Genomic DNA, 24,777 nt, shown 5'->3' with positions numbered 1-24,777 from the left:
TGTTTTCTAGACTACAGCGACTAATACTCTGAGCACATTGTCCCTGCAGGGACCTCGCTACTTGATGAAAAAGTGTCTTGCCTCCGAGTCTAAAGCGCTGAAAGAACATCTCGAAGCAACAGCTAGACATTTAATCATGTAACTTGGATTATCTTGCCACATCCTGGGAAAGTTTACCAACAAACAATACAGGAGCGTTTCACTGACAGCTCTTTCCTCCGTCCCCAGCTCTGCAATTAATTTGTTAGGAATCTGGCAATGTACTTGCTTTGTGTAGCACATAGATAGGGGTATAATGGCCATGTGATGACAGACATAAAGCCTCTCTTCATGGAGCAGGCACGGACAGAATTAGCCCAGTTGTAGAGCCAGAAGGGCAGCAATAACTATCCTTTTAACTTTTTCTTTCTAGCAGCATGATGAGAGTGTATACTCCACATGTTGCTTCCCTGCTCTCTGTTCCTGTGTTTTTACAGTACTAGCGATTAGCAGACTTTCTTTATGCTGTTTATCGTTTGTATTAACATTAACATAAACCAAAAAGATGGAAAAACTGTGTGTGCCGTCCATGACTAAATATGTTATGGATATTAATCTGCAATACGGTGGCAACTTTATTTAGGAACCTGCAATTTTGACCTTTAATAGTTTAAAAGTTTTTTGCGTTTTAGTTTAAAAGTTTTATTTTTATTACCCCCCAACTTTATACTCTAAGGCTATGTTCACACAACATCAAAAATAGTGAAAAGGCGGCCAATTTTGATATTTAAAACAACGTCCGTTGCACACAATGTATTGAATAACGGACGTTTCTACCGTGGACGTCAAAATAATGAACATGATCATTATTTTCGGACGTCTTTTGCAAACAGTGGACGTTTTTTATAAGTTGTTCACACAGTTTTTCTTTTGTCACTGTTCTTTCTCTGTTTTTACTATTAAATTCAATGGACTTTTCAATTAAGACACACCCAAAGTCCGATTAGTAATTCCAAACTAGAATAATATACAAACACCAGGGGAGGCCAGACTGCTAAATGAAGTCTGTTATTTTAGACTCAAAATTACTGGCGTAATTTTAAACGGAGTTGAAAAAACGTTGTGTGAACATAGCCTATATCTGCCTGCAAAAAAAAAAAAAAAGCATCAGAATTGCAAAAAATTGCAATTCTTTTTAGCCCAAAGTTTTGTTCTTTTACTGTTGATTTTTATGGCCTGTAAAGAGACACCAATAAAAAGGGTGACAATTTATGTATACATTTATAAAGCTATGTCAACACAATGTCGTTATTCATCCACATTTTTGGACTGTCATATTTTTTAGATGGAAATATGGCTATAAGTTTGCTTTAAAATGAAAGCTGTCCAAAATTAGCCCCCCACCAAAAGTGAAAAAAAAAGTCAGAAAGCAAAAGAGACATTGATTGTAAATTTTTTGTAGTCCATGGCAATTTTTTCCCATAGGGTTCTCTGTAGAAAAAAAAAGAAAGAACACCTTAAAAAACAAACAAACATGAATAACGAAATCTAGCTAAAGGGTGCCTTCAAACGTACCGGATTCTCAGCGGATTTCACATTGCGAGTTTACAGCTAAATCCGCTGCGAATCCCAGTACAGTAAAGTTGAATGGGTCGCATACCCACAGCGGAATTTTCATTCCGCTGCTAGTATATGACCCAACCCCGCCACCCGTAGCATACATTACCTGCTCAGCGCCGCGGCTGCATGTGAGGCTCATGGCTCCCATCGGCCTGACGGGAGCCGGGAACCTCACATGCAGCCACGGCGCCAAGCAGGTAACGTATGCTGCGGGCGACGGAGGATTAAGGGGACCAGGTCACATACTGGCAGTGGAATGGAAATTCCGCTGCGGGTATGTGACCCATTCACCTTAACTGTACCGGGATTCGCTGCAAACTTGCAGCGTAAAATCCGCTGCTGATCCGGTACGTGTGGAGCTACCCAAAAAGTCATTGATTGATTTTTTTTTTTTACAGTAAGAAAGTCACAAAAGTAAAACTGTGAATGGTTTTCCACATGGATAATTTTGCTGTCCACATGGATAATGGTTAATTTTGCTGTCAGACAGGCTATGTTCACACTACATAATATTTTAGTAAATGACAGATGCTGATTGCAATGCAATTAGTGTCCGTTCTTTACTGCAAGGGCAGCATTGCATTGAAGTCAATGCAATGCTGCCCTCTGTGTTCACACATTGTTATGTTAACGCCCGTTTTTACAACGGGCGTTAAAATAATGTACCTGCCTATTATTTCCAGAAATAATAACTGCTCACACAATGTAATGTGCGGCGGCAGGCGCACTTTACATTGAAGTGAATGGTTAATTGACTTGTAAAAATGGAACGTTCCTGCAGCCGATACAGAGGTATCAGCTGCAGGAACTTTCTTAATGCAGCCAGGTGGCCGGCAGTTTAACATTGCTATGCAATGGATACTGGTAAATGCTGTGTGAACATAGCCAAACACTGATTTTTGTAGAATTTCTTTTTGACAGGAAAGTCTGACTATTGCAGATTTTACTTCTGGATGGCTGAAGATCTGTAAGTAAATTTTCCGTATGCTGATGTATCCAGAGGTCACTGTCAGGTACTTGTAAGCATTGTCTGCAGGTAACTGCCCTATATCTGAATCTTCATTGTTGTAAATATGTGCAGTGTGTAGTAAAACGATGATGAAAAAATACATGTATATACTGACATGCTTTGCCTTCCATGCTGTGTTTATAACAAATGAAAACAGATTTTAAAGCTTTCGGGACTAATGTAGCCAATGTATACATCTGACAGGGAAATATGTGTAAGATAAATCTAGGTGGAAATGCAGAACACCTTATATAGCTTGTTTACAATGAAAAGTGAAAAGGTGAAAAAGCTGCATGTTTATAGTGTGATCCACTACATACGGAGGGAGCCTGACAGCACATCCCATACAATAATCATTTTCTTTTCTATCTATGGCTTCCGCTATATTTACACATTTTCTTTTTAAACAGCATATTTCTTGTGCATTAACATTTTTTCCATATACTTTAATGTAGCACATTATTAGATATGAAAAACATTTTCCCCTTAATTTATTTTTGTATTTTTATTTTATTTTACTGTGCGTGAACATAGCTTGACATGGCTTTTATTTTAATTATTATGATCAAATGTCAAACTTTAAAGGTATGTTCACATGTAATAAAATAATACCAAAATAAGGCTATGTTCAAACAATGTATTAACTTCATTATCAACGGCAGGCCGTTCTTTGAACAACCGTTGTTTATTAAATTTATACATTTATAAATTTATACAATTTATGCAACTTATACAATTTATAAATTAATACAATTTCATTGATTTCAGTGAACCGCGGCCATAAAAAATAGCCCATGCATACAGTGTAAAGTAGGGCTCTTGGTCGTACTTTCCACTGTGGTTGATGGTTAAAGGGGTACTCCGGCGGGGGGGGGGCATTTTTTTCCTGACACCGGGGAGTAGGTGGCTGAGGGAAACGATATCCACTCACCTCCCCGTTCCAGCGGCGGGTCCTGCACCTCTGCGCTCCGGTCCCCGGTTCGCGTCAGGCACCAGGAAGCGGTCGGGAACCGGAGCGCCGCGATGCAGGACCCGCCGCTGGAACCGGGGAGGTGAGTGGACGTAGTTTCCCTCAGCCACCTACTCCCCGGTGTCAGGAAAGAAATGCCCCTGCAGGGCTACCCCTTTAATTGGATAATGGGCACAAATAGCGAAAGACAATGGGGGAGATTTATCATACTGGTGTAAAGTAGAATTGCCTTAGTTGCCCCTAGCAACCAATCAGAGGCAACTTTTCATTCCTCAAAGATTTTTTGAAAAATGAAAGGTGGAATTAGATTGGTTGCTAGGGGCAACCAAGACAATTCTACTTTATACCAGTTTGATAAATCTCCCCCAATACTCCTACAGGCCATACTGCAGTACCAGCTGTATGAACATGCTACATGCCAGCCAGTCTCTGAGATGTAATACAATGGCCGTTGTATTACAGTGTGTGAACATAGCCTAAGACTTTAATTTAGGTTAAAATAAGACTATGTATGAACCTGTAAAAAAATATTTTTTTTTTCTTTCAAAAACAGGACGTAAAAACTAAGCATGTTTATTATTTTATAATAATAATAATAATAATAATAATAATAATAATAATAATAATAATAATAATCATCATCATAATCACAACAGATTCTGCAGTGCTTATGCCCATACTTAATGACTTAATTAGTGTTTTTTCTGTGTGCGCACTGATGGTCAGTTCCTCATCTTTGGACGGGTAATGGGGTACAATGAGTGGCTTCAAAGAGCTAGGACTTTATCACCAGTCCATCTTTTCTCCTTTCATTTCTTCTCAGCAGGATTATCAATACTTTCTTGCTATGGTAAATAATTCATCTGGTTGGTTGGCACCATTTTTGTGTGGATGGTTAAGTTGCCAATCTAGGTATGTAAGGGCTGTTTGCCTATGCAGGCAATATTGGCCACTACATTGGGTCTCCTGATGAAACAGAATTGCTGTGAGGAAAAGCGTCAAGACCCCCTCCCCTTTTTTGTATTGTTGAATATCCTCTGATCTATATCGGTTGCTCTTATTGATTAGTAGCGAACATAATTATAACATAATTGGTGACACAACTGTCTTTTTTCGTTTGTTTCTGTATCTGTTGGGACCATACATCTTTTTTAAGTATTATCTAAATAAAGGTTATGTTTTAGCAACATGCTACTGTGGGGCACTGCTGTGAAGCTCAACCAGTCACTTGCCAGTTGGTGAAGTGAGACTCCACTACAGTGGTAGTTGGTCGGAGTATAGCCCAGCCAGATGTTAGGTTGTCGTGATGCCAGTGCCAGTTGGGCACACAGGTATGGTGTCACACCTGATTTTATATAAGGGAGGCTGGCTATTCCCTTTCCCCTGCGGTCGGTAACCTGCCGTGATGTTAGGGGGTCCCTTGGGTGCTTATCACTGTGGTCCGGAGTGGAGTTGTGACCCACCCGGACTATTGGTACCGCGACCCACAGAAAGGGGAGATGACCCAAGGAAGGTGCTGTTACTGTGTAGGTGCTTTGATAAGTCCTGTTACAAGAAATAAACTCTTCTTTACTGCAGGAACACTTGATACAGTGGTATACAATAGACTTCTGACTTGATAATAAACGTTGGACTTGACTGACAAGACTTGTGCTGAGAGCTTGAGAGGTAAAATAGCCGTGATGGCTTGGTTACATGCTGAAAAGGAAAGTAAGTTCAGAGAAGTAGAGAGGAGGATGTCAAGAAAGTCCCAGCCCAACGTAGAACTGTGCTCTGCCGGCAACTTTAGAGTTAAGTAAACTTGAGAGTAGATAGAATACTTGTGCCGGTGTTTTGACTCTTTGGTCTTTGCACCACCTACTGCCCACCAGTGTCGGGCGACCCATTCTAGAGGGTGACACAAACCTCAGACCTTGTTACCTGGGTTGAGCAGAGTGGCCAAGGCTTCCTGGTTACACCAGCGCTACGAGATAGAGTACGTAGGCATTTAGCAACTTTGCTCTATCCGGATCATAGAAACATAGAAACATAGAAGATTGTCGGCAGAAAAATACCACTGGGTCCATCTAGTCCGCCCTTTTAGTATTTTCTTCCTTATTATCTTAGGATAGATATATGTCTATCCCAGGCGTGTTTAAATTCTGTTATTGTAGATTTACCAACCACCTCTGCTGGAAGTTTGTTCCAGGTATCTACTACTCTTTCAGTAAAATAATATTTTCTTACATTGCTTCTGATCTTTCCCCCAACTAACCTCTCACTGTGTCCTCTTGTTCTTGAGCTCAGTTTTTTACTAAAAACACTCCCCTCTTGAACCTTATTTAGTCCCTTAACATACTTAAAGGTTTCAATCATGTCCCCCCTTTCCCGTCTTTCCTCCAGACTATACAGATTCAAATCCTTAAGTCTTTCCTGATATGGTTTATGCCTCACACCCTCCACCATTTTTGTAGCTCGTCTTTGGACCCGTTCTATTTTATCAATGTCCTTTTTTAGGTGAGGTCTCCAGAACTGGACACAGTATTCCAGATGTGGCCTCACCAGAGCTCTATACAGCGGGATCACAATCTCCCTCTTCCTACTGGTTATACCTCTAGCTATACACCCCAGCATACGATTTGCTTTCCCCACCGCCTGGTTGCACTGGTGACTCATTTTAAGGCTTCCAGAAATCATTACCCCTAAATCCTTCTCTTCTGAAGTCTTTTCCAACACAGTACTGCTGATGTGATACTCGGATAGAGGATTCCTCCTCCCCAAGTGCATTATTTTACATTTGGAAACGTTGAACTTCAATTTCCACTGTTTGGACCACGTATCTAGCAAAGCTAAATCATTTTCCATATTACTGACACCTCCAGGAATATCCACCCTATTGCACACTTTTGTGTCGTCAGCAAACAGACAAACTTTACCTATCAACCCTTCTCCTATGTCACTTACAAACATATTAAAAAGAATAGGACCCAGAACAGACCCTTGTGGCACACCACTTGTAACCAGTCTCTGCTCAGAATATACACCATTAACAACAACCCTCTGATATCTCTCCTTCAGCCAACCACAAATCCACTGAACTATCCAGGGATTTAGTCCAATTTTCTCCAACTTCTCTATCAGCTCTTTATGGGGAACTGTATCAAAAGCTTTGCTGAAGTCCAGATAGGCGATATCCACAGCACCACCTTCATCCAGCACTTTTGTGGCATAATCAAAGAAATCAATGAGATTAGTCTGACATGATCGGCCCTCAGTAAAGCCATGCTGGTTTGGATCCATCAAATTGTTGATTCTTAGGTGATCCATTATCTTCTTTTTTAGAAGAGTTTCCATCATTTTCACTACTACAGATGTCAGGCTCACTGGCCTGTAGTTACTGGGCTCTTCTCTATTCCCCTTCTTGTTAATTGGTATAACATTGGCTGTTCTCCAATCATCGGGGACATCTCCTGTTAGCAGGGATTGGTTATACAGATCTGTCAGGGGGGCAGCAATCACAGATCTGAGTTCTTTAAGAACCCTGGGATGGATCCCATCTGGACCCATCGCCTTATTCAGCTTTAAACGGGCAAGTTCCTCTGCAACTTCAGCCTCTGAAAATACTGGAGCCGAACCCATATAGCTGGAGGCAATGTTGTGTCCAACCATCCTGTGATTGTGAAGGCCGCCTTCTGAAAACACTGAGCAGAAGTAACTATTCAAATAGTCAGCGACCGCCTTATCTCCATCAATAAACGTATTCTCCCCATTACTTATTTTAGTAATGCTGCAGCCATTCTTCTTCTTCTTCCTGTCACTTATATATCTGAAGAAGGTTTTATTCCCCGCAGTAACAGATTTTGCCATTTCCTCTTCTTTTGAGGCTTTAGCAGCATTTATAATTTGCTTTGCCTCCTTCTGTATACTTTTGTACGTCTCTCTGTCAGCTTCATTCCCAGTCTCCTTATACTTCCTATACGCTGCCTTTTTTCCTTTTACAATGGCCTTAACCTCTCTAGTAAACCATAATGGATTCTTCTTCCTTTTACTTTTGCTAACTTCTCGTTCATATAGTCTAGTTGCCTTTAATATGACATTTTTTAATTCTGCCCACTGAGTGCTCGCCCCCGATGTTTTATCCCACCCTCTTAATTCTTTATCTAAATACTCCCCCATTTTATTAAAATCTGTCTTCCTAAAATCCAATTCTCTTGTTGTAGTATGGGATTGGACGTAGTCAGTTTGTACGTCAAACCATAGACACTGGTGGTCACTGGAACCTAGATTTTCTTCCACTCTAACTTCAGACACCTGATCCACATTAGTAAATACTAAATCTAGAATGTTCTCTCCTCTGGTAGGTGACTTCACAAGCTGTTTCAGAGATGCCCCTGTAAGGGCCTCCATTACATTCTTGCTTTTACATGTAAGTGCAGAAGGGATATTCCAATCCACATCCGGCATGTTAAAGTCGCCCATAACTACAATGTCCCCCTTTAATGACATTTTAGTAATTTCATCCATCAGCATATTATCATAGTCCTCGCTTTGCCCCGGAGGCCTATAGACAACACCTATCCTAATAACAGATCCCTCTTTGGACTGCATACAAACCCAGAGAGTCTCCAGCTCTTTATATGTATTTTGGATGAGTGTCGATTTAAGACTATCCCTGACATAAATGGCTACCCCGCCTCCCCTTCTCTCTGCTCTGTCTTTCCTGTACAGAATATATCCCGGTATAGCTATTTCCCAATCATTAGACTCTTTGAACCAGGTCTCTGTTACAGCAACAAGGTCCAAATCATCTCTAGACATAATGGCCGTCAGTTCCTCTTTCTTCAGGATACTGTCCTGCAACTTTAGACTTGCCCACAGCATGGGCTGGGATGATCCCTGACTTGTCCTTCTCTAAGAGTGTTTAGCACTGCATAGTGTGTAGAAGTGCTGCTTTCAAGAAAAGAGTGTCCTTGTTTCCCATGTGCGTCTAGACTAAAATTTACTGGCCTTGTCCTTTAACAGGTGACCCGACTAAGACTAAGTATAACTACACTTCCTCTCCCCATGTGACTACCATCTACAGGGTATGTAATACCTGCTGTGAGTGGGTGAGAAGAAAGTGCAGGATTTTGCAAAGGGTCTATATGCTAGCAACACCCGTGGTGGGACACCACACTACAGTGATATAGGTTCATTTTCACATGTTGCGGTACTTTGGCACCATTTCTTGATTCAGTGATACACAGAGCACATTATTACATTGAAAATGCAGCATTATTTTTCACTCAAAATGACTATTAGCATTATAGTCTATCACCCTCCATTATCACAACAGATTTTTTTTTATCTCCACTGTGAGAATATAGTGCCATATCTTTGTAAATATAGGTAAATTTGTGCCACAATTACACTGTGTACCACGGCTTGTCAGTAATTTTTGTAACAGGAATTTTGGTGGATTATGAGTCTGTAAAACTACATTCAGTTGGAACAGCCTAAATGGTTCAAGAATTGCAGATAAACTTATGGAACATGTGAATGTAACCTTAAAGTGAACAAGTCACAGTATGGCTATGTTCACACAACATTGCAACAAACACTGTTAACCTACCGGCCGCTGGGCTGCATTGACTGTATCAGCTGCAGGAAGGTTCTTTTTTAACACTGAATTGCGGGCACCGTCGGGTGTGCCCGCAAATCAATTAACCATTCATGTCAATGTAATGTGCGGCCACCACCACACATTACATTGTGTGAACAGATATTATTTCCGGACACATTAACATAACAATGTGTGCATACAGCGGGTAAAACAAACGCTGATTCCATTGCAATCAGCGTCCATTCTTTACTGAAATATTACATTGTGTGAACATAGCCTTTGGTTATGTTAACATGTTAAAAGACAATACATGAATGTTTTTCCAGCTTTCTATGATCAAGTGGAATTGCCAGCAGACCTGTGTACTATGAAAGTAAATCAAGGAATCCTGGTTCTAGCTCATAACTGTACTGGGGAAGTACAGTTGAGGTATTTTTGTAAAAAAAAAAAAAAAACCTAAAGTATATATATACACAACATCATCACTTTGTGGAACAGATGGAGCTTAAAAAATATCCGAGAATATGTTCAAGATGCTTTCAGAGGAAATGGCACATTTGACCATTCACCAGATGGTTTTATAAAGATGAAGTTCATGCATGGAATTCTCACACAAATTCTTTAGACTGAAGTCCATGATGCATAAAAGATTCCCTTCAACCCTTATGTTTTCAAGAATCTTTGAAGATGGGAAAAGCAAAATAACCATTTTTTAGCCCTTAGAACTCCTGTTTCATGGAGGAAATAGCTGACATTTAGTATATATTTTTATCAATAATAATAAATTACCTTACATACTCACTTTGATCAGTCTAAGTGACCTAAAACCTTTTGTTTGATTTGCCCATGTGTATTTTTCCATGCCTTCCCTTCTATTTTACATTTAAAATACTCAACATATCATAGCAACAGCTCATTATGTGTGGTATCTTTACATTTACAAGTACTGTTTCTAAACATTTATCACTATGAAATGGATAGTACTTCTCGTTTGTGTCTTTAAAAAAAAAAAAAAAAAAAAAAGTTTCAGCAAATCTTCACTCATTTCAAACTAACAAATTCTAAGTCATCCCTTGGCATTGTGTACACCCAGTAATCAGTAAGAATAAATCAGGGGGTCCCAAATGGGAAACCTACTTGGGGATATCACTACATGTCCTAAGACGGCAAATTCTGTATAGAGAGCGGTTGTCTTTAAATTGTGAATGTATAAAAGAACTCTAGCTGTAGAATATCATAATCAGGAAAACAAAATTTCATAAATCAAATTTGGAATTGTGGGTTGGGGTAGTATAGACCTTAGCTCTCTTCATTCTGTTTCGGAATGATGTAGGATAAACACCATCAAAACCAGGTGTCAGATTTACCAAGGGAGATACCACCAGTCTTAGCAAAATAGACTGATGAGCTATAAAGTGCAAATCTCATCAGTCACTGACCGAAGCTGATCGGCTCTTTGGCACCTGCTCTACACAGTGAGCGGAGTTTGTATCTGTTCACTGTGTAGTGGTGAAAATGCTCTGCATTTGATTACCGGTGACTGAAGAAGTTGGAGGCAGCCCTAGGGAGCCCTGGAAAACATGGATACAGCCTATGGCTATGTTCACACTATGTATATTTTCCTATAACTACGGCCGTTGTTGCAGATTGCAACAACGGCCGTGATTTATACGAAAATATACCTGCCGTTGCGCTTATGGAATCCCGGCTTAAGTGTATACACATAGTATACGCTCCAGCCGGGATCCCTAGCAGCGCCGCAAACAACTGACATGTCAGTTTTCTGCGGCCGCTATTCATTGCCACAGAAAACCTGTCAGTGCACACTATGGAGCAAGCGGCTCCGGCCGCTTGCTCCATAGTGTCCTGTGGGGAGTTCTGATGCATCAGAACTCTGCGGCCCTAAAGATCACCCAGCCGGTACTGCAGTACCGGCCGGGATAGTCTTTTCAAAGACCAACCGTTCCATGACCCGGCCGGGTCACGGAACGGCTGGTCTCATACGTTGTGGAAACATGGCCAATGCCTGTATTCATAGGCTATGTTCACACAGTTTTTTTTCCTTTATTTTTATTTTGCGTTTTGGACACTTGTCATTACAATGACGGCTGTTGGAACATTGTTCTGGTTCAGGTGGACTGATTTTCTTTTGGGTGTGTAAAAAGTCCATTAAATGTGACAGTGGTGAAAGGACAGCGAAATAAGAAGAACTGTGTGTGAACAAAAAAAAATTCATGTCTATTGTTTGCAAAAAAATATCTGTGAATAATTGTTTTTTAATACACTGTGTGCATGGGGCGTCCGTCATTCCATCGACTTCAATGCATTCCATTGAGGTCAATAAAAATGCTGTAATAATGGACGTCATTTAAAAAGGAAAAGGTAGATGCATTTTCTCTTTTTTAAAATATAGCCTTAGGGTTGCATCTAACTTCTTCAGCCATTAGTAATTAAATGCTAACAAACCCAAGTGTGCTCGAGGTATACTCATCTCTAAGGCTATGTTCACACAACGTCAAAAATGGACAAAAAGGCGGACGATTTTGATATTTAAAAAAAGTCTGTTTTTGCAGCGATTTAACTAACTGCAATGCCAATGCATTGAAGTCAATGGGAAGACAGACGTCCAATGCACACAATGCATTGAATAATAGATGTTTTTACCGCAGACGTCAAAATAATGAACATGATCATTATTTACAGACGTCTTTTGCAAACAGCAGACTTTTTTTATTTGTTCACACACAGTTTTTCTTTTGTCACTATTCTTTCTCCGTTTTTACTATTAAATTCATTGGACTTTCAATTAAGAAACACCTAAAGGCCAATTAGTAACCCCTAATTAATGTACCAGCAGCCGTCCTTGCACTAAGGGGAGGCCAGACTGCTAAATGGTGTCGTTTATTTAAGACTAAAAATTACAGACGTCATTTTAAACGGAGCTTAAAAAACGTGTGAACATAGCCTGATACTGATCTTGTCTGTGTCAGGATTGTGCTGAAACCTGGTGTGAACTGAACCTGCTTTTGCTTCTGTGTGCCACACCCGCTTGCTTCTCTGCTACCTGGCAATGCGGGAGTTAATCTGATTTCCTAGAAGACTTGATCTTTCCAGCTGAGTAGGTCTTTAGACTGACAGGAATCTCTGCCTATCTGGAACCTGGATATCTGAGCGCCGGTCCAATGGGGGATTCGGACTGGGCTCTGGTTCAGTATAAATAGGAAGCTAAGACAGAGTTCCAGTGCTGGTTATTAGCTTAATACCCTGATCCCAGCTTCCCTTGTCTACTCCTGCGATCCCCACTCCTAACTCCTCTGTTTTGCTCGACTTGATCCCTGACCTCCTGCCTGACTTTTTGACTACCCGTTTGCTTGCTGATTTTGTACTGCATTGCCTGTTTGGATTTTGGACCCGGCTTGTTTGACCATTCTTTTGTGTTGTTTGTCCGTTTTGTTCCGTGTGCACGTATTTAGCGCAGGGAACGTCAACGTGGTTGTCCACGGCCGCCTAGGGCCGACTGAGGCAAGTAGGCAGGTGACAGTGGGTGGGTTCAGATCTAGGGCCCACTGTCTCTTGTCTTGTCTACGCCTGCCAGTCCTGACAGAATAACCAGCCAAAAATTGCCTTGGGGTCATGGACGCCCTGACAACGATAGTGGACCGTATGCAGCAGCTCAATACCTCAGTCCAGGAGCTTGCTGAACGGGTCCAGGTACAAGAGACGGTTCCCTGACAAATTACCATGACCTCCCCGGTACCTCCTGAGCCTCCCGTCCAGCTCCCAGAGAAATTTCAGGGGGACAGGAGAAGCTTCCAAGCCTTCCGGGAAGGTTGTAAACTATTTTTTAGACTGCGTCCTCGCTCCTCAGGTAACGAGGCTCAGAGAGTGGGTATTGTTATGTCCCTTCTCCTGGGGCCCCCTCAGGAGTGGGCTTTTTCTTTGTCACCTGACTGCCCTGACTTGCAGACAGTTGACCGGTTCTTCTCTGCATTGGGACTGCTTTATGATGACCCGGACAGTGCAGCCAATGCTGAGCGACGCCTGACTATGCTACGGCAAGGTGACCGACCGGTTGAGGACTACTGCTCGGAGTTCAGGCAGTGGAGCGGTCCTTCCATGTGAAACGACTCTGCCCTCCGGTTCCAATTCTGGGCCGGGTTGAGCGACCGACTTAAAGACATGTTAGTGGCCTACCCGACGCCTGGCACCCTTGAGGAAAGCATGACCCTGGCCATTAGGGTAGACCGACGATTGAGGGACCGACAGCAGGAAAGGGGTACTTTAGACCATACCAGACCCTCCTTCCCTAAACCTTTCCCACCTGTGATACCCACTCTGGGAGAAACCATGGAAGCAGACGCCAAGACCAGACGAGCTCACCGTCCTCTGAGCAACCTCTGCCTATACTGTGGCAAGGCTGGACATCGTGTAAGAGGATGTCCTTCCAGGCCGGTGCCACCACCAGAAAACTCCAGGCGAGGTATGTCCCCTGCTGCTCAAGTGTCCAGTAAATGTCACTGGAGCAGACTCTGCCCCGTTTGCTCAAGGCAATGTACAGTATGTTACCCCCTGCCTTGAAGTTAAGGTGGGGTCTGTTCATGTTGAAACCCTGGATTTTCTTCTCATGCAAAATCTTTCTTCTGATGTGATTTTAGGTTTACCCTGGCTGGAAGCACATAATCCTGTATTCGATTGGTCCAGCAGGGAACTTGTTCGATGGGGACCTAAGTGTGCCTCCCATTGCGTTGCTGTGTCTCTTGCAGAATGTTCCCCTGGGGAGGGAGAAATTCCTGAGTTCTTGTCTGATTATGTGGATGTGTTTGATGAAAGTGCAGTGGACGGATTTCCTCCCCACAGACCATATGACTGTTCGATTGATTTAATTCCCGATGCCAAATATCCCAAGGGTCGTATCTTTAATCTGTCTTGTCCTGAGAGGGAGGCCATGCGGGAGTATATTAAGGATAGTCTCCGTAAGGGCAACATTCGCCCATCCTCCTCTCCTCTGGGGGCGGGGTTCTTTTTTGTGGGTAAAAAGGATGGTGGGCTTCGGCCCTGTATAGACTACCGGGAGTTGAACAAGATCACTGCTAAGAACCAACACCCGCTACCCCTAATTCCTGACTTGTTCAACCAGATAGTGGGTGCTAAATGGTTCTCCAAGATTGACTTGAGGGGAGCATACAACTTGATAAGGATCAAGGAGGGTGATGAATGGAAGACTGCTTTCAATACCCCTGAAGGGCATTTCGAATACCTTGTTATGCCTTTCGGCTTATGCAATGCCCCAGCAGTCTTCCAGCATTTCGTAAATGATGTATTCCGAGAGTATCTGGGTCATTTTTTAGTTGTGTATCTTGATGATATTTAAATTTTTTCTCCCAATTGGTCCTCACACATCCTGCATGTCCGTACAGTCATGGAGCTTCTGAGAGCCAATAACCTTTGTGCAAAGCTGTCAAAATGCCAGTTTGGTATACAGGAAGTCTCATTTCTGGGGTACAAAATAACTTCAAACTCATTTGGTATGGACCCCCTTAAGGTCATAGCCATCGAAAACTGGGAGCGTCCCAATAACCTGAAGGCTCTGCAGAGGTTTTTGGGGTTCGCCAATTATTATAGAAAATTCATTAAGGGGTTTTCGCTTATAGCCAAACCTCTCACGGATTTAACCAGGAAGGGATCAGATCTGGTAAACTGGACCCCAGACGCTATCAGGGCATTCAACAAACTAAGACAATGTTTCTCAGAGGCTCCAGTACTGGCACAACCGGACTTTGAGCGTCCTTTTATTGTGGAGGTGGACGCATCTGAGGTGGGGGTAGGAGCGGTCCTGTCTCAAGGGTCAGCTACTCTTACCAACCTCCGGCCCATTGCTTTCTTCTCTAGGAAGTTCTCTAAGGCAGAGTGTAACTATGATATTGGGAACAGAGAGTTACTAGCTATAAAAATGGCGTTCGACGAATGGAGACACTTCCTAGAGGGGGCAAAACATAAGGTGGTTGTGCTTACTGATCACAAAAATCTAGTATACTTAGATAAAGCTAAACGTCTCACACCAAGGCAGGCCAGGTGGGCCCTGTTTTTTACTCGCTTCAACTTCGAGATCACCTATCGGCCTGGCTCCAAAAATGTCAAAGCTGATGCTTTGTCTCGCAGCTTTGACCTCGAGAGCACTCATAGGGACCAGCCCGATACTATTCTGAACCCTGGTGTAGTAGTGGCCATCTTACAACCTGACCTGGTGACTTTGATTGCAGAGTCTCAGTCCCTTGCACCCCAGAATACTACAGAAACTCTATTGTTTGTACCCCCCAACCTTTGTCTCCGGGTCTTGGAGGAGATTCATGGTTCGGTGTTGGCTGGTCACCCGGGGGTGGCAGGAACTAAGTATTTTCTCGCGCGTCATTACTGGTGGCCTTCCTGGGCCCGAGACGTAAAGTCTTTTGTTGACGCTTGTGAGACCTGTGCTCGGTCTAAGGTTCCCCGTAGGCCACCTGAGGGTCTCTTACGTCCTCTGCCGGTGCCTACGAGACCTTGGACACACATTTCAATGGACTTTATCACTGACCTGCCGCTGTCTAAGGGAAAAACTGTAATTTGGGTTGTTGTGGATAGATTTTCTAAGATGTGCCATCTCATCCCTCTGTGTAAACTGCCTAATGCTCGCACCTTAGCTACATTGTTTGTTAATCACATTTTGCGCCTTCATGGTATCCCTGAAAATATTGTGTCTGACCGGGGCGTTCAGTTTGTAGCGAAATTTTGGAGAGAGTTCTGTGGACGGTTGGGAATCTCCTTGTCCTTCTCGTCAGCCTTCCACCCGCAGACGAATGGGCAGACCGAGAGAATCAACCAGTCTCTAGAGCAATTTCTAAGATGTTTCGTGGCTGATGCCCAAGACAAATGGAGGGACTTTATCTCTTTGGCAGAGTTTGCCTTAAACAATCAGGAACAACGTTCAATTAAAATGTCTCCATTCTTTTGCAATTACGGTTTTAACCCTAGGTACTCTTCTACTCACTCCGCAGATTCAGTTAACCCTTCGGCTGAAGCCTTGTTCACGAAACTGTGCACAGTTTGGGCCCAAGCTCATCAGAGCTTGGTTAAAGCCCAAGAGTTATATCAAAAACATGCTAATAAAAGACGCATACCTGGCCATCAATACGTACTGGGGGAAAAGGTCTGGCTCTCTACCAGGAATTTAAGGTTAAGAGTACAGTCTGCTAAACTAGCACCCAAATATATCGGTCCGTATACCATTGTGGAAGTTATTAATCCTGTGACTTTTAGATTAAAACTGCCTGCATCACTTCGAATTCACAATGTGTTTCATAAGGCTCTCCTAAAAAAGTATGTTCCTCCGGTGTCTCCGTCATCTCCCCCTGCTCCACTCATCATCCAGGGTGAGTTGGAGTATGAGGTGGAGAAGATTCTGAATTCTCGTTGGGTACAAGGTTCACTGCAATATCTAGTCCACTGGAAGGGCTTTGGGCCAGAGGAACGAACGTGGGTTTCTGTCAAAGACATGCATGCTCCTCGCTTGGTTCGGCGATACCACGTACTAAATCCTTCCAAGCCTGGTCCATTGGATAAGGGTCCTGAGGCCCCTCGTAAGAGGGGGGTACTGTCAGGATTGTGCTGAAACCTGGTGTGAACTGAACCTGCTTTTGCTTCTGTGTGCCACACCCGCTTGCTTCTCTGCTACCTGGCAATGCGGGAGTTAATCTGATTTCCTAGAAGACTTGATCTTTCCAGCTGAGTAGGTCTTTAGACTGACAGGAATCTCTGCCTATCTGGAACCTGGATATCTGAGCGCCGGTCCAATGGGGGATTCGGACTGGGCTCTGGTTCAGTATAAATAGGAAGCTAAGACAGAGTTCCAGTGCTGGTTATTAGCTTAATACCCTGATCCCAGCTTCCCTTGTCTACTCCTGCGATCCCCACTCCTAACTCCTCTGTTTTGCTCGACTTGATCCCTGACCTCCTGCCTGACTTTTTGACTACCCGTTTGCTTGCTGATTTTGTACTGCATTGCCTGTTTGGATTTTGGACCCGGCTTGTTTGACCATTCTTTTGTGTTGTTTGTCCGTCTTGTTCCGTGTGCACGTATTTAGCGCAGGGAACGTCAACGTGGTTGTCCACGGCCGCCTAGGGCCGACTAAGGCAAGTAGGCAGGTGACAGTGGGTGGGTTCAGATCTAGGGCCCACTGTCTCTTGTCTTGTCTACGCCTGCCAGTCCTGACAGTCTGACTCTGCAGAAGGTCCATGCTGTTCTTAAGAGGTCCATATTCTGATAGAAAGGTAGATTAAGCTTTCCTATTTATCTCTTAGGGCAGTAACCTCTTGTCTAAATAGTAACCTCTTGTCTACTGTCTATAGAGTAGGTGATGTCCTGTGATTGGCCAGAAAAGTAAGGTAAAGGAAACCCTAATGTGAGTTCTGCTGATCAATAAGCCAGCTCTAGGTACTACAGCAAAAATACTTTTCTTTCAAATCAACTGGTTTCAGAAATTAAGATAGATTTGTAATTTACTTCTATTTAAAAATCTCCAGTCTTCCAGTACATATCAGCCGCTTTATGTCCTGCAGAAAATTATGTATTGTTTTCGGTCTGACACAGTGCTCTCTGCTGACATCTCTGTCTGAGACAGGAACTGTCCAGAGCAGGAGAGGTTTTCTATGGGGATTTACTACTACTCTGGACAGTTCCTGTCTCGGACAGAGATGTCAGCAGAGAGCACTGTGTCAGACTGAAAAGAATACATAATTTCCTGCAGGATATACAGCAGCTGATAAATACTGGATGAGTGAAGATTTTTAAATAGAAGTAAATTACAAATCTATATAATCTATAAGATTTTCACTGGAGTACCCCTTTAATTTAATGCTTAAATCACCTTGTCACCTCTTTAAATAAAAGTGTTTAATAAAATGTTATAAAAAAAAAAAGTACTCCAAGGTATAATTGTTGAAAGATATAAAGTTATGGCTTCTCAGAAGGCAGAGTTAAAATGGGGGAAAAATAAGGACAAACAAAACAAACTAAATACAATTGTGTATTGTGTGTCACTAAGGCCAAAGTCAGAGACTTAAGGGGTTAATTTCTGTCCAGTGCATAATTCGTCTCACATAGTGTAATCTCTTTCACTTTCAAAGAGAACACCAACATATGTGTTGATCCCTGCATCCTAGTTCAGAATATACTGTGCATCCTCTGAATGGTTCATTGAGTGCAAGATATTTATTTGAAGCTGTAAAAGACATTAATATGTTCGCCCACACCTGTTTCTCCCTGGGATATTAATGTTTTCTGTTTGTTTTTTTGCTTTCTTTTTGAAATGTAAAAGATTTAAAAGATGTAAAGAAAAAAACTCATGCCAACTGTGGACTTCTATTATTTTATAATCTGCTTATTTTGATTCAAAATTGGGGGAAGGGGGAGGAGGGGCAGAAATGAAGTTTTTTAAGTTTTGAATTTTTTAAAAGCTATCAAATAAAATAAAAGTTATATAAGTTGCCTATCGTAATGGTACTGACTTCAGGAGCATAGATAACATGTCAGTTTTACCATAGGGTGATCAGAGTAAACACGAAACCCCCCAAAATGAAAAGAGTTGCACATTTTTTCAATTTTACTGCAAAAAATATTATTTTTTCTGGTTTGGCAGCATATTTTATGAAAAACTGAAGTCTGTCTTTGCAAAGTACAAAAAAAGCAAAAGCAAAAAATAAGGGCTCTTCGTCCATAGATGAAAAAATGCTAGCCCTATGGCCTTTTAAACAGGAGGAGGACAAAACAAAAGTGCAAAAATGAAGATTGGCCTGGGAGGGAAGGGGTTAAGCATGCTGCTGGGGCTGTGGACAGGACAGCAGCAGACACCCAGCATACTGGACGCTGGCAAAGGTGGCAGAGCAAGAAAGTAAGTACACACTTTTGTTATATTCCCCGCAGCCCAAGCAGCATAATCAAGTATGTTTTTTAACCAGACAACCCCTTTAATTTTCAGAGAACTTAGTTGATCCTTAAAGAGCTGAACAGTTATGTCCTACATTATCATCCCATGTTAGCATTAATCTTTGTAAGTAGGAACTAACATAAATATTAATATGTTGCCTTTTGGAAAACAATTCATTAATAGTTAAAATGCTGGTACGGTATATGCATAGACACTAACTAAAAATACAAAAATTTTACTTAAATTTAGAATATTGATTTCTTTACCATAGTCTTTACAGTTTGATTAGTGAAAAAGTGAACCTACCCACAGAAGATTTATCCAACAGATCTCATCCAAAGTTTGTCATCTTCTGTAAATCCTCTCACATTTTATGGACACTTCTTTATTAAATTTTTCCACTGTGGAAATAAAGAGTAAGTGGGTATGAGATGTATAAACTGTGTAAGATCTCTCGAACTGTCTAGTACAACTCTTTTAGTAACAATGAGAAAAATAGCTTTTCTTCATGACCAGATAAGATAGACACCCCTGACCCTATGCCCAGCTCACAGACACTTGGATCACTTTAAGCAGGTACTTGCCCCAGCACGTTGGGAACTCCCCACATGACCTGCTATTTGAAGATGCTCTCAGGATCCAGTTTTCTTAGCCATCGACGTACTGTATATTATGCCGGTTTACAATGAAAAAAAAAAAAGATGATAAAGCTCATAGAGTTACACTCATCCCAAACTGCACCTTAAATTTCATAGATTTCTTAGAATGATTCTTTAAATTTTGGCTCTGTGTGTCCCTCTAAAAGCAATTTTAGCTTTAAAATCCAGTATTCTGTAGAGGCTGTGGTGAGCATCCTCCTCCTCCTTTCTTCATCCCTCCGTCATGTGCAGTGCTTGGCTTCCAGGACTGAACCTTGTGCATCAAACATGCCAGACAGATAGGTAGGGCGTAGGCATGCAGTTGCAGCTCAGCATTGTGTCTTTGACTCTCGAGTTTGGAAGGAAAACATGCTTTTATAACTTTATATCTGCTTATGTCTGCGGCTCGGGCATGTTATAGAGCTTACAGAACTTGATGATATACAGCATGCAACAATTTTACTTTGATAGCAAAAAATAGTGTCTACCCTTGTACTGTGTGTGTGTGTGTGTGTGTGTGTGTAGTGTCTACCCTTCTATTTTGTGTGTGTGTGTGTGTAGTGTCTACCCTTGTACTGTGTGTTTGTGTAGTGTCTACCCTTCTATTTTGTGTGTGTGTAGTGTCTACCCTTGTACTGTGTGTTTGTGTAGTGTCTACCCTTCTATTTTGTGTGTGTGTAGTGTCTACCCTTGAATTTTGTACGTGTGTCTATAGTGTCTACCCTTCTATTTTGATACAGTGGTAATTATGGTTCTGTGGGGCCTTACAATAACAGTAACAATAACTCAATGGGGGGGGGGGTTATGAAGACCGGCATACTTGTGCATCGGTCTTAAATTAGGAGCTGCCCTCTTTTCCATGGACGAATACACTAAGAGGCGCACGCCTCTTCTTGAATCCTGCTGGACTGGCGCCTGAAGCTGTGCCCGGCATAGCAGGTGTAGATTTGGATCATGACTTACTTCTGCAAGCAAAAGAGGTGCGGGAGGAGGCCACGCCTCTTCCCCGCTTTGCTTCCCCCCCCCCAGAGCCCCCCCTGCCTGGGGGATACGGCAGGTATATGCCAGGGAGAATGGGAGAATCTGCGCCTTCTTCCGGCATACACCTCAGGCAGACCTTCTTAAAACTCCCCCAATGTGTTCAGATGGTTGGATGGCCAGAGAATGTGAAATGGTGGTATAAGTAGTTTGCTAGTGAGAGTTTATACAAAACAATTGACCCACAAATCTTCATTTTGTGCTTTTCTTACAGGATACTGTTCTATAATTTGCATTTTAAATGTAAATAATCGTTTATATTTGCTCACTGCATTCAACATCGGTCGTAACCTGTCTTTTAATCTCACCAGAATGATTTAACCTGGCTTCTCTCTCGTACTCCTTTCAGGATATTTCCTACACATAAGTATTTCTAAAACAATTTAAGCAAATTTTCCGGAATCTGCAGGGACGCATTTGGATGTCAACTTACAACAGATGTGCCAAGTTGCATATGGATTACATTTTCATCTTGAATTTATAACTTGGAAAATAAACACAAAATAACATTTACTATGGCTTAACTTTAGTGGGTGACTGTGCAGGTGTTCTTAAAGGAAATTTAAAACTGTCTAAACCTGTAGTGCATATGTCTCTGTACATGGCTAAAATTTACAATGCTCCATTGCCATATGTTACTCCGCTTCAGCTGTTTACCTCTGTTAACTGGGTAGGTGGTAAGGATTAGCTTGTGCCAGTTATGATGGAATAGCACAGGATGAGTACAAAGACCATAAATAACACAGGAAGGAGCGTTACAGCCTGAGCACAGGGGCACAGTATAACTGCTGGTGGGGTGATAGATGTGTAGGGAGTACAAGAGCTTCTGTTTAAGAAGTGTTGATAGAAGAATTAGATTTTAGGAGGGTGAAATGGTATGTTAAAAGGAGATGACCTCTACGGTCTTTATGACCTTTTCTTGCAGATGGGATTAGGGATTTGTATAAACATTCACATATAATCTAACTGAACATCATATAACATACATATGTCATTTCACTCACTATCAACTAACAGGGAGAAACGCCTAAACTTTCCAACATTATTTTATTCTAAATATTGCAGATAAATGCAAATTTGTACAGTCTGCCTTGAACTGAACAAACAATGTAGTATGACGCAACAAATTTACTGCGACCAATATATGGATTTGCAATGGATTTACACCATACACTGCACTTATGAAATGTTCAGTGTGTGTGTGTGTGTGTGTGTGTATATATATATATATATATATATATATATATTTATGCATATACAGTGGTACCTTGGATTACGAGCATAATTTGTTCCGGGGCCATGCTTGTAATCCAAATCCACTCTTAAACCAAAGCAAATTTTCCCATAAGAAATCATAGAAATGCAAACAATTGGTTCCACACCCCAAAAATAATGAATAACATCTAAAAATGAATAACATCTAAAACAAATGAAACAAACATTCAGAAACAGCAGAATCTGTGATATTATAAGTTACTGTACAGTAATGGTGAGGATGGGAAACACAAGGGCGGACAGAGACTGCAGGGAGCATGAAGGAATGAGCAGGACAGATGTGGGCATATACATGCTGCACTCTCTGTCCGTGGAGAGAGGGGTTACAGCTATGGAGAGATTTCCTCCACAGTCCTGTCCCCTGATGTAAGCCCCAGCCTGAGGTGGATCTGTCATGATTTGGAAGGTGGGAGAGACTTCCTGGGTCAGAGTATACGGCTGTAGACCCCGCTATGCAGGCCATTCCCCTCCTCCACTCCCCCTCCCACCCAGTACAGGAAGCTTTTGAACCTAAGCAATGCTCTTAAACCAAGTCCCAATTTTGAAAAACCGTTCTTAAACCAAAACGCTCTCAAACCAAGTTACTCTTAAACCAAGGTACCACTGTACATATATATACGTCCGGACTCGGGAAAATCATCCCGGCCGGCACTGAAGTACCGGCTGGATGATTTTTAGTGCTGCTGAGTTCTAATGCGGATGCATCTATGTGCGCCCGCATCAGAACTCTCCACTACACACAATAGAGCGTGCGGCCGGGGCCGCATACTCCATAGTGTGCACTGACAGGGTTTTCTGTGGCTGCTATGGGATCCCGGCCAGAGTGTATACGTTGCAGCACAACGTAAGTTCCGTACATTACCGTGATTACCGCGGAACTTACGTCGTGTGAACATAGCCTAACAAGGTTAAAGGGATTATCCAGTGCAAAACTTTATCTTTCAAATCAATTTGTTTCAGAATGTTATGTAGATTTACAGTACTTATCATCTGCTGTATGTCCTGCAGGAAGTGGTGTATTCTTTCCAGTCTGACACAGTGCTCTCTGCTGACATCTCTGTCTGAGACAGGAACTGTCCAGAGCAGAAGCAACTCCCCATAGAAAACCTCCCCTGCTCTGGACAGTTCCTGTCTCGACCAGAGATGTCAGCAGAGAGCATTATGTCAGACTGAAAAGAAAACACCATTTCCTGCAGGGCATACAGCAGATGATAAGTATGGGAAGACTTGATATTTCTAAATAGAAGTTCATTACAAATCTATATAACTTTCTGAAACCAGTAGATTTGAAAGAAAAAGATTTTCGCTGGACAACCCCTTTAATATCTCTTCTATTTAACTATCTGTTTGACAAATAGATAAGAAATAGAGAGACCTTCTCCTAACTTTCCCATATTTCAGAGGTTTACTTTCTGCGCTTACATGCATGACCCAACCTTTTCCAGCGCACATTACTATTTTAATTAACTTGAAAGGGAAAAGGGAAATTTCTTTACTCTTGTTAAAATTTTTACATGACAGATGAAAGTCAAAATAACTTAATAGGCATTAAAAGAGGAATTGATCACATATGTTTAATGTTATATTGTCTGGTAAAAGCACAAAACAAAAAAATTATGTTTTATAATGCTCAACCAATAAATAAATAAAAGGTATAGCATAAATATTAATAAAGTATCTGAATGGAACATTTACTGTATATGAAAAAGAGATATCAAGAATATGAACTGACTCCTACAGAATAGTAACCTGGTCTCACAGAGCACCCTTGTACCAAATACGTGATTTGTGCCTTCTATAATAATAGAACATAAGCCAAATATGGAACAGGTGTTTTAAATCCTGATTTATTACCCACTCTTTGGATTTGAAGAGACCTGAAATACATGAGCTATATAGCTTTTGTGTGTGCGTATACACATACACACACGCACAAACACGCACAAACACGCACACACACACACACGTGTTAATGCTGTCATTAAACACCTTAGCAATGTAACAATAAAGCAACAAAGTCCATTAAATAATAAATATAGAACAATATAGGATAGATGCATGCAAAAAAAATATGATTAGAAGTGATAGTAACTCAAAGGACTTAATTCTGGGGGTCACATGCTACAATAATCACATGATCACATATTGCATTGTGGTCGTTGATGTGCTCAGTCCCTTTATGAGAAATGCCTTGCTTTCCCAGGTCACACTTTGAAGGCTAACATGCTCTATAAAGTGCAGATGCTGTCTTGTCACTGACTCACAGCTCAACAATTACATAGTTCAAAAATATAGTTTAACTTATTATACAGTATAATCCAAACATCATCTGGGCAACAAAACAGATGAAGACCAAAGGATTTATTCAAGAGAAATGTGTTTTCAAATCAAATGGTGGAAGAAATGTATACAGATTTGTGAATGAGTTCTGTTAAAATAAATAATAATAATAATAATAATAATAATAATAATAATCACGTTTTGCAGTACTTATCAGCAGAGATGATCGATGACCTTCCCCACGGAACGGGAAGGCATCGGGAATCAAATGAAGAAGGTTCAAGTTCGTTCAAACCTGACAATTCCCGATGTTCGATCATCTCTACTTTTCAGCTGATAAACTGATAAGTATTGGAATACTTGAGATTTTTATACAAATCTGTATAACTGTCTGACTTCTGATTCGATTCCATTTCTGATATAATCAA

The 24,777-nt window shown here is 41.6% G+C and overlaps 1 protein-coding gene across 2 annotated transcripts in view; it reads right to left on the bottom strand.

The window, feature by feature from the left end:
• LOC138769124 (netrin-1-like) overlaps positions 1-24,777 on the bottom strand; it is an 85,328-nt gene that overhangs the window by 31,244 nt on the left and 29,307 nt on the right. Inside the window, exon 2 of one of the 2 annotated variants that reach the window (XM_069947363.1) lies at positions 19,425-19,519. The gene's annotated coding sequence lies outside the window, so the exon portion shown is untranslated. The remainder of the gene's footprint in view (positions 1-19,424; positions 19,520-24,777) is intronic. The other variant, XM_069947364.1, reaches the window with a different exon arrangement.

Source organism: Dendropsophus ebraccatus, chromosome 12, assembly GCF_027789765.1.
Source record: "Dendropsophus ebraccatus isolate aDenEbr1 chromosome 12, aDenEbr1.pat, whole genome shotgun sequence".
Taxonomy (NCBI): Eukaryota; Metazoa; Chordata; class Amphibia; order Anura; family Hylidae; genus Dendropsophus; species Dendropsophus ebraccatus.
Note: the sequence above shows the minus strand (reverse complement) of the source record. Positions and strands in the feature narration are given on the sequence as shown.